A 9,022-nucleotide genomic window follows, 5' to 3' on the forward strand; every position below is an offset into this window, starting at 1 on the left:
GTGAGGAGAAGCAGCTCAAAAATTGGATGGATGGATATTAACTAATGGTAAAGTATTATCCACACCTGGATATTCTTTGCCATGCTGAAAAGCTTCCGCCAATGACCTCTGCCCCTGCATTGGGGGTCTGGCAGTGGAGCCACGGGCGTGGCCAGGGGGATTTCTCTCCTCCTCTCCCGGTTTCCGGAGGTCTGTGTTTTCATGTGTTTATATAGATTCATGGTGTTGCCACTGTACCTTACAGACGTTTTGCAAACAGTGCCGCATCAGTTTACCTTGCACTGGCGAATCTAACTCCAATGTCGGTCTCCTGTCTCTCTCACGACTTTATGTGTAGTCTGTTAAGATTATGGAGACACCCTCCAACCCACGCACCGTGTGTGTGCTTGTTTTCATGTGCTTGACTGACTCAACATTAGCCATTAGCTTGAAGAACCGGCTGCCACAGTGAAAGCTATTAAAATCACTAATGAGTATATTCACCGCGTAGTACGTCGTTCCTTGCGCAAACCAATCACTCGTCGTACTATTTCGCAGTGAACTTCCCGCATGAATCACTGCATACGTACTAGTACATTGCTTCTTATGCCTACATCAGACTACATGATTTTAACCCCGATATTGGCTCAATGAGCTATAGCAGCTGATTTCCCAGAACGGGCCCGACATATTTTGTTGGGAACGACAAAACTTCTTGTTGTGTGAAATAATCCACGACCAACGATTTGGCCCTACGGTCGCCCTACAACTCCAAAATTAAAAGTTTTTTTGGGATATCTTCCGTGTCGTGTGACATATCAACATCAACTCTCCGACAGCGCACCTTGACGTCGACCAATAGGATTGTGACCGGCACATCGCCTCTTGTGCTTGCCGTTGTCAACATTTATTTACGCGCACTAACCAGTGTTAAACAAAGCTTTAGAGCATGATTCGACAGAACGCCAGCATGTATACGTACAACCGTTAGTACTAGCGCTAGCTTGCTAGGTTACATATCGTTTTGTTGCCTGCCTGTGAGTCGTAGTCATACCGTATTCAAAGTTTGTGAACACACCTCAAGCAATCCTTGAATGAATGTCCTCTCCTGAGAACCTGTGACAACCACCACAATTTTTCCTCATTTTGTACCCCCCACCCACACACACAATACATTAGCGTGGCGCATAGTTGTTGTCGTTGCCATGGTAATGAACGTATCCGGTCGCGTTGACCGCTGTCACGTATTCTGGTTCCGCCTCTCTGACTGTGTTTGATTTGACAAGATACAGAATTCATGTCGTGTACTGTTGCCACTGAGATACGGCAAGATTTAATGGCAGCAGTCTAACATATTGCTACCGGGAAAGACCAAATTTGTCTTGTAGTCTGATCCAGACATTAGCTGATCGCGAATGAAGAAGTTCAACGAACGAATCACTCGTGGCAAATCGTACATTCAGTTGACGTTCAATTCATCAGTACATTGAGTGCACTTCAGTACATTCAGTTAAATTCAGTCCCTCCTGCGCCTGCACGCTGCTGCCTGACGCTGGCTGCTTATTGGTCATTCGCCGAAGATTCACAAGTGAGTGACAGCAGTTCACCATCCGACTCGCTTGCCGGGTGGCGGCCAAGATAAAAGAACGAATCATTTCATAAACTGATTCGGTTCAGTTCATTCACTAAAAAGATTCATTCTTCTGAACGAAATGTTCGCGAACGAAACGGCAGTAGTATTTGGAGCTTTTGATAAGAACCAACCGCCTACCTGAAGCTGCTTTCTTGGCTCGCACTTACCTGCCCAGCCAGGTGTCCCGTGTGGTCAGACTCTTGGAAAACTTGGCCAAGGTCAACCAAAAGATGAGCACTATGGTTTGACTGTTCATTTGGAAGTATATAGCTGTAATATATAATTTGACCCTAAGTTTCACTTCGTGCATTTACGATGTCTGATTTCATTGGGTTTAACTTGTATCTGGTAAAATGATGTAAAACAAATGTATTTTTTGTTTAAAAAAAGGAAAATAGTACTCTATAATACAGTTCTTAATAAAACAGAGTAATACCATTGAACAAACATTTAGACCATCATGAATTCATACTTCGATTCATAGTGCTGCTTCTTCTGGTGTGCCCGCTTTGGCCACAAGGAGTTAGTATTATATAATGATGCACCGAATTTTCAGCCACTGAACATTTTTGGCGCTCAAATGGTCCAGAAGTGCATGTTAGGTTTTGGCCCGAAAGAAGGTGCCTCCACACTGAACAGTCACCCGACCTCCCTGCTTTCCGCTGTTTGGGTATAATGGGGGAATGCTTGTTGCACACTATTTCGTGCTGCCCCAGCTACCTACAAGCTACAGCTAACACAACTCATATAATAACACGTGATAAATAATACGTTGCTGAGCCGCGGAGGTGAACGTACGCTTCACGTCCGGTGTCAACTCGGCATACGTCACTAATCATCGCCTCCATGCCAGCAAATAAACTACACTTCTGACAAGGGAAGGGCAAATGAGGAATAATTCACAGGAGAAAGACATAGAACACATGCTAATTGCTAAGCTATCGTGACATTAAGTCCAAAACACCAAAATAAGCGATTGGGTGATACAGTACACTTGTCACATATGTCTGGCTGGAACCGCGCTATCGCGGTCAGTAACCAACTTTGAAGAGCAAAATAGGAGACAAATTAATAAGTGTCTAGAGAGAAAATAATACACAGCCTCACAGGACCGCAAGTGAAAACTAGAAATGAATTATTATGTCACCTGAGAAAAGCGGCCTTTCAGTTTAAAAGTGCAAATATACCTATCCCAAAATAGCATGCAAGAGAAGACAAACGGCTGCAACTGTGTCCGCCATGACAAGGTTGATGCAATAAATGTGTTAAAATAACAAATATTGATCTTTTGATTTCTATTGATCTTTCATTATTAACGAGTGCGATTCTAGAGTAATGATTATGCTGTGCAATTGAAGAGCATGCAGAATTATTTTTATCCTATTACATAATATACTGCAGTAATTGTCTTTCAGTGATGATCTTAACATAATTTTAAGAGGGCATATTAATTTATTTCTGTGTTCTGCTTTTCGGCCTTGGGTTATTCATTTTAAGTTTCGGCAAATAATTTTTATTTTGGTGCCTCACTTGTACAATAGAGTCATGCAGACGCAAACGAAGATAAGTTACATAACTACTCTGACTCTAAAATGCTGTAAGATTAGTCATTTTTATAGAGGACAAAGAATATATGCCAATAAGTCTACATTTGTTGCTCCACCACTTGTGATCAAATATCCGTCACTTAACAGGTTCTAAAACTCCGCCTATCGATGCTAACTGTTGGCATATCAATGGCATTTCTTTAGGCAAGTAGTTTGGTTGTTTCAAATACTCTTTGATTCAAGTTTAGTTTGACATTTAACTTTAACTGGGAGTAGCATTAATAAACTTGAAGCCTCTTTTTGATGAATTGTTCACTATTTGCCATATGCCGCTTATTGTGAAATGAGTTGAGTTCATTGCCACCGTGCAGCGCTCGTATCTCAAAGAAAAATACCAGCCGTATCTCCAAAAAATTGTAAGCCGGGTCAATCGTATCTCAAGGCACCACTGTATCGTTTTTTCAAACACAATTTCTTTGCGCTGTAGGCCTCTGCATCCTGGGCAGACCCCACCGAGTATGAAAACCTTTTTCCTGGTCTTAAAGGCATCTGCAGCTGAGGTTTACCTCAGAGGAAGTTGCTCAGGCGCCACCAAGCCTGCCAAAGATGATCCCTTGCTCACAGTAAGTACTACAACAAAAGTGCATCTCGAAGTACCTAATTTTGAAACGTGTTGTTGTGTTTTAAGCAACGCTCATGTTTTCCTTCAGCTCAATGAAGACAGAAATATTCTAGAGGAGGCTCAAGAAAACCAGGCCCAAGAGATGTTCCAGTCTCCTGCTCTTGGTGTTTGTAGGGGTTATCCACCCACTCGAGGACACCTTTCTTGTCGGAGTTTTCATTTCATCTTGAGCAAATGTTTTTTGAAACATAATTTCTCATTCTGCAGACAGAGTAATGTGAAGAGTCTCCCATCGTGTCAGCAGCCCCTGAGGTTGCAGCAGAGTCTGCAATCATGCCTTTCGCACCCGAAACTGTCCCACTACAGAGTCGGGAGAAAATCCCTGAGTTCTCACAGTCGGAAAAAGATCAGGTAGAGAGGGAAGGGGGTGTGTGGTTTTGTGGTTGTGGGCTTGGTGTTTGCTTCTCTGGATGAACTGTTCCAAAAGCTATGGCTGTTTGTGAAGATTCTGGAAGAGCTGAAAATTGACCTTGACAATTTGGAGGTGGGCGACATCGATACCAGTGATGTTAACTTGGATGATGACTTTCTAGAGAACGAGAGATTTTCAACCAATTCTGCTGTCGAACACCTCGGAGCTTATTTAAAAACAGAGACCAAACACCCTTGTTCCCTTTTTGTACTTCAAAATTTTATATTGTCCACCTGCAGATTGAAGTAGATGACGATGATCTCAGTAATATTTTATCCTCAAGAATACTAGACGTCATGTCTCTTTCAAACTTCATTTTGTATATCATTTATTAATCCATTTCGCTTTATTGCAACTACAAGTTATGTTTATCTTTGCCTCGTCTGTGATGAAAAATCACTGTGCATTCAGTTCAATATACATGTATATATTCAACTTTGAATGAATGACATATAGTCATGGATGCATTTGTGGTTAGGTCGTTAGTGGAGGAACTACTTCAATGACAATTTTCTTGTATTCGTCTCATTACAAAATGTTGGCATTCGAAATACATCATAAGGACTGTCCTTTGGCAGTCCTTAAAACCACAACCATTAAAGAGAAACCACAACTTCTGTAGCAGCATTCGTAGCTTTCTCTTGTCCTGTTATGAAATACAACCCCAATTCCAATGAAGTTGGGACGTTGTGTTAAATATTCATAAAAACAGAATACAATGATTTGCAAATCATGTTCAATCTATATTTAATTGAATACACGACAAAGACATTTAATGTTCAAACTAATAAACTATTGTTTTTGCAAATAATCATGAACTTAGAATCTTATGGCTGCAACACGTTCCCAAAAAGTTGGGACAGGGTCATGTTTACCACTGTGTTACATCACCTTTTCGTTTAACAACATTCAGTAAACGTTTGGGAACTGAGGACACTAATTGTTGAAGCTTTGTCGGTGGAATTCTTTCCCATTCTTGGTTGATGTACAGCTTCAGATGATATTATGCACCGTAGATCACGAAATCCCTAAATTCCTTGTAATTGTACGTTGAGGAACATTGTTCTTAAACTGTTCGACTATTTCCTCACGCACTTGTTCATAAAGAGGTGAACCTTGCCCCATCTTTGCTTGTGAATGACTAAGCAATTCAGGGAAGCTCCTTTTATACCCAATCATGGCCCCCACCTGTTCCCAATTAGCCTGTTCACCTGTGGGATGTTCCAAACAGGTGTTTGATGCATTCCTTAACTCTCTTTTTTACCACCTGTCCCAGTTTTTTTGGAACGTGTTGCAGCCATAAAATTCTAAGTTAATGATTATTTGCTCAAAAAAATCAAGTTTATCAGTTTCAACATTAAATATCTTGTCTTTGTAGTGTATTCAAGTCAATATAGGTTGAACATGATTAGCAAATCATTGTATTCTGTTTTTATTTTTTTTATTTTATATATTTTTTTTTAACGGTGGATCCTTGAGGCGTACCGGCGGGTCGTCGAGACAGGGATCGTGCGGCAATCGGTGGTGTGAGCAGGTGGATGGCTTGGCGGCGTGGTGGAAGAGGTCAGCAAGGCGGGTAACACGGAAGGAGCACTGAGGACAAGGAAGAACACGGAGGGAGGTCAGAAATATTGCGAAGACCGGCGTAGCTTACATGTAAGTTGCGAGCCGCTGTACCACGGGTGAACATTAATACTCTGGCAGTAGAGTCTTGGATCTGGCAGGCTTCAATGCAGGTGATGACGAAGGCTGATTGGCAAGAGGTGCGCGGCCGAGGTGGTGCTGATTACTGGGATGAGAGACAGCGCGAGAGGTGCGCCACCCGAGGTCCAACAAGTGACAATTTGTTTGTTTGCTTTCGACATGGTTGGTGAACTATTGAAACGTATCAAATCCATTGAACAGCTCCCAATGCACTTTTGCAACAAGGCTGAGAGCCGTGCCTTTTAGCGTTGGAGTGACTTTGCAAAAAGTAGAAAAGTCATGAAATGAGCAAGATATGACTTCATTGAAGAAAAAAGAACAGGAACTTCTGACATGGCTGCATTTCTTAGAACGAGGAAGCTGTGTCGAGGGAAAATGTGTGCATTGAAGTCAAACGTCTCGAGACTACGAAAGATACGCTGCAAAAAATAAAGATTATTATATCGTTTGATTTGAAGAAAAGAATATTCCAATAGAACAGGAAAATCGGACCGAAATAGATTTCTTCAAGAGGTCAGTGATTCTCAAACTTTTTGACACCAAGTACCACCTCGAAAAAGATCCGATTACAGTACCACCATCATGACCAACGGTAATTATTCATTTGAAAACTTAAATACAACTGAACTTCCCTGAACAAATGTGTGTGCTCCTAGGTTAAAACAAAACAAACAAAATTACTCTCCTCTATATGTCTCTCTTCTCTCCTCTCCCTCCTATAGAAATATATATATCATCTCCCTCTCTCTCTATTCTATATCTCTCTGTTCAAGTGAAAGCACCTGTGTGAAATTTAGTGATATTTAAGGAATACATTGCCTGAACAGGGAACTCGAACCGTGGACCCTCAGATTAAAAGTCTGATGCATTACCGACTGAGCTATCCAGGATCAGTAGTTAATGAGGGAGTGAGGTGAACAGACCAGGTGCCAATTAAGCGCACGCAAAACTGACGAAACAGGTACTCGAAAGACAGAACATCAGATTAAAAGCCTGGTATGCTACTGACCGAGATACCCAAGGTGAAAGTGAGAGTGTGTGGTGCATCGACGAACATGTGGTGGGTGTTTTGAAGTGTCTGAGTAAAAGTACCTGTGAAATTTAGGGAACAATTTACTAAGAATTATGTTGCCTGAACAGGGACTTGAATCCTGGACCCTCTGATTAAGAGTCTGATGCTCTACCAACTGAGTTATCCAGGCTCTATAGTCAATGAGGGAGTGAGGTGAGGAGACGAGGTGCAAATTAAGCGCAGAACTATGACTGACTAAACAGGTACTCAAAAGACAGAATATTAGATTAAAAGCCTGGTATCAAGAGGATCCAAGATGGCGCCTACCAGTGTGGTCGCCTCGGTAACGCGCTCTCTAGTATTGTTTTTGTTTTTCGTTCGTCTTTGGAGACATGACACGACTCACTTACACAAGGGGAGACTTGCTAACCATCAAGGAGGCTACTCCGGACTTTCTTTCACCAACTTTCTCAAATCCGCTCAGTTTTTTTCCCCGAGTTACTTACCGGAGCGGCGTCCGCGGTTTTCGGTGAAATGGAGGCGAAGGCGGCGCCACAGAGGGAAGTGTGCCGGCATCCAGGTGAAACTCCGCAAGAGAGGACACAGATTGGCGTTCCTGTTGATCCACCTCACGAATGTACGCTTCCTACCCAACAAAATGGACGAGCTTCATCTTCTGTTAAAGACCAGTAAAGACTTGGGACGTTCCACTGCCATGTGCTTTACGGAGAACTGGCTTTGCGACGCTGTACCCGATGGCGCCGTCATGCTTCCCGGCTTCCATATTCATCGAGCAGACCACGACATGGAATCATCGGGGAAAACAAAGGGCGGTGGGATATGCTTCTATATCAACGAAAAATGGTGTGCGGACGTCACGGAGCTCAGCACACACTGCAGCCCGCATTTGGAGTCGCTGTTTTTGAACTGTAAGCCATTCTACTCGCCGCGTGAGTTCGCATCATTCATCCTGGCTGGCGTATACATTCCGCCTCAAGCTAACACGAACGCCGCACTGCTAACGCTCAGCTGAACAAGTCAACGACATTGAAAAAAAACACCCGGACTCACTCCTCATTATTCTCGGGGACTTTAACAAAGCTAAACTCAACCACGAACTCCCTAAATATAAGCAGCACATCGACTGTTCTCCCAGGGAAAATAACATTTTAGACCACTGCTACACTACGCTAAAAAACGTATACCGCACTATACCTCGTGCAGCCCTGGGCTCGTCTGATCACTGCTTAATTCACTTAATACCGACATACAGGCAAGAACTTAAATGCGCCCTACAGTGAAAACAGTGAAAAAGTGGACCAATGAAGCAAAGATGGAAATTCAAACCTGCTAAGATTGCACAGACTGGAGTGTCTTTGAAAATTCAGCTGGCAGCCTGGATGAATATATGGACGCTGTCACATCCTATATGAGTTTCTGTGAAGAGGTGTGTGTGCCAACAAAGTAATTTCGCACATTCAACAACAACAAGCCGTGGTTCACTGCTAAACTTAGGCAGCTTCGCCAAGCTAAGAAAGGACGCATATCAGAGCGGGGACAGGGCCCTGTATAATCGAGCTAGAAACCAGCTGACTAAAGAAATTAACATTGCAAAGAGGAACTCTGCAGCAAAGTTGGAAAAATAGTTTAGTGCTAACGACTCTAAATCAGTCTGGCATGCATTCCAATCGCTGACTAATTACAAGTGACGACCCCCCCAAGCTGAGAACAATAGAACACTAGCCAACGACTTGAATACCTTCTACTGCAGATTTGAAAAGGACACTTTCACACCCGACACCCATCCGGCTGCACCCCCGACCACAATCACACCTCTGAATAATCACACCATCCATGAACAGGATGTGAGACGCATCTTCAAACAACAAAAGATTAACAAAGCGGCAGGCCCAGACCATGTGTCCCCATCCTGCCTCAAAGTCTGCGCCGACCAGCTCGCTCCAGTCTTCACACAGATCTTCAATAGATCTCTGGAACTGTGCGAAGTACCATCCTGTTTCAAACGCTTCACCAACATCCCAGTCCCCAAGAA

The sequence above is a fragment of the Phycodurus eques genome, unplaced genomic scaffold (genome assembly GCF_024500275.1).
Source record: "Phycodurus eques isolate BA_2022a unplaced genomic scaffold, UOR_Pequ_1.1 contig_188, whole genome shotgun sequence".
In the NCBI taxonomy this organism is placed as follows: Eukaryota; Metazoa; Chordata; class Actinopteri; order Syngnathiformes; family Syngnathidae; genus Phycodurus; species Phycodurus eques.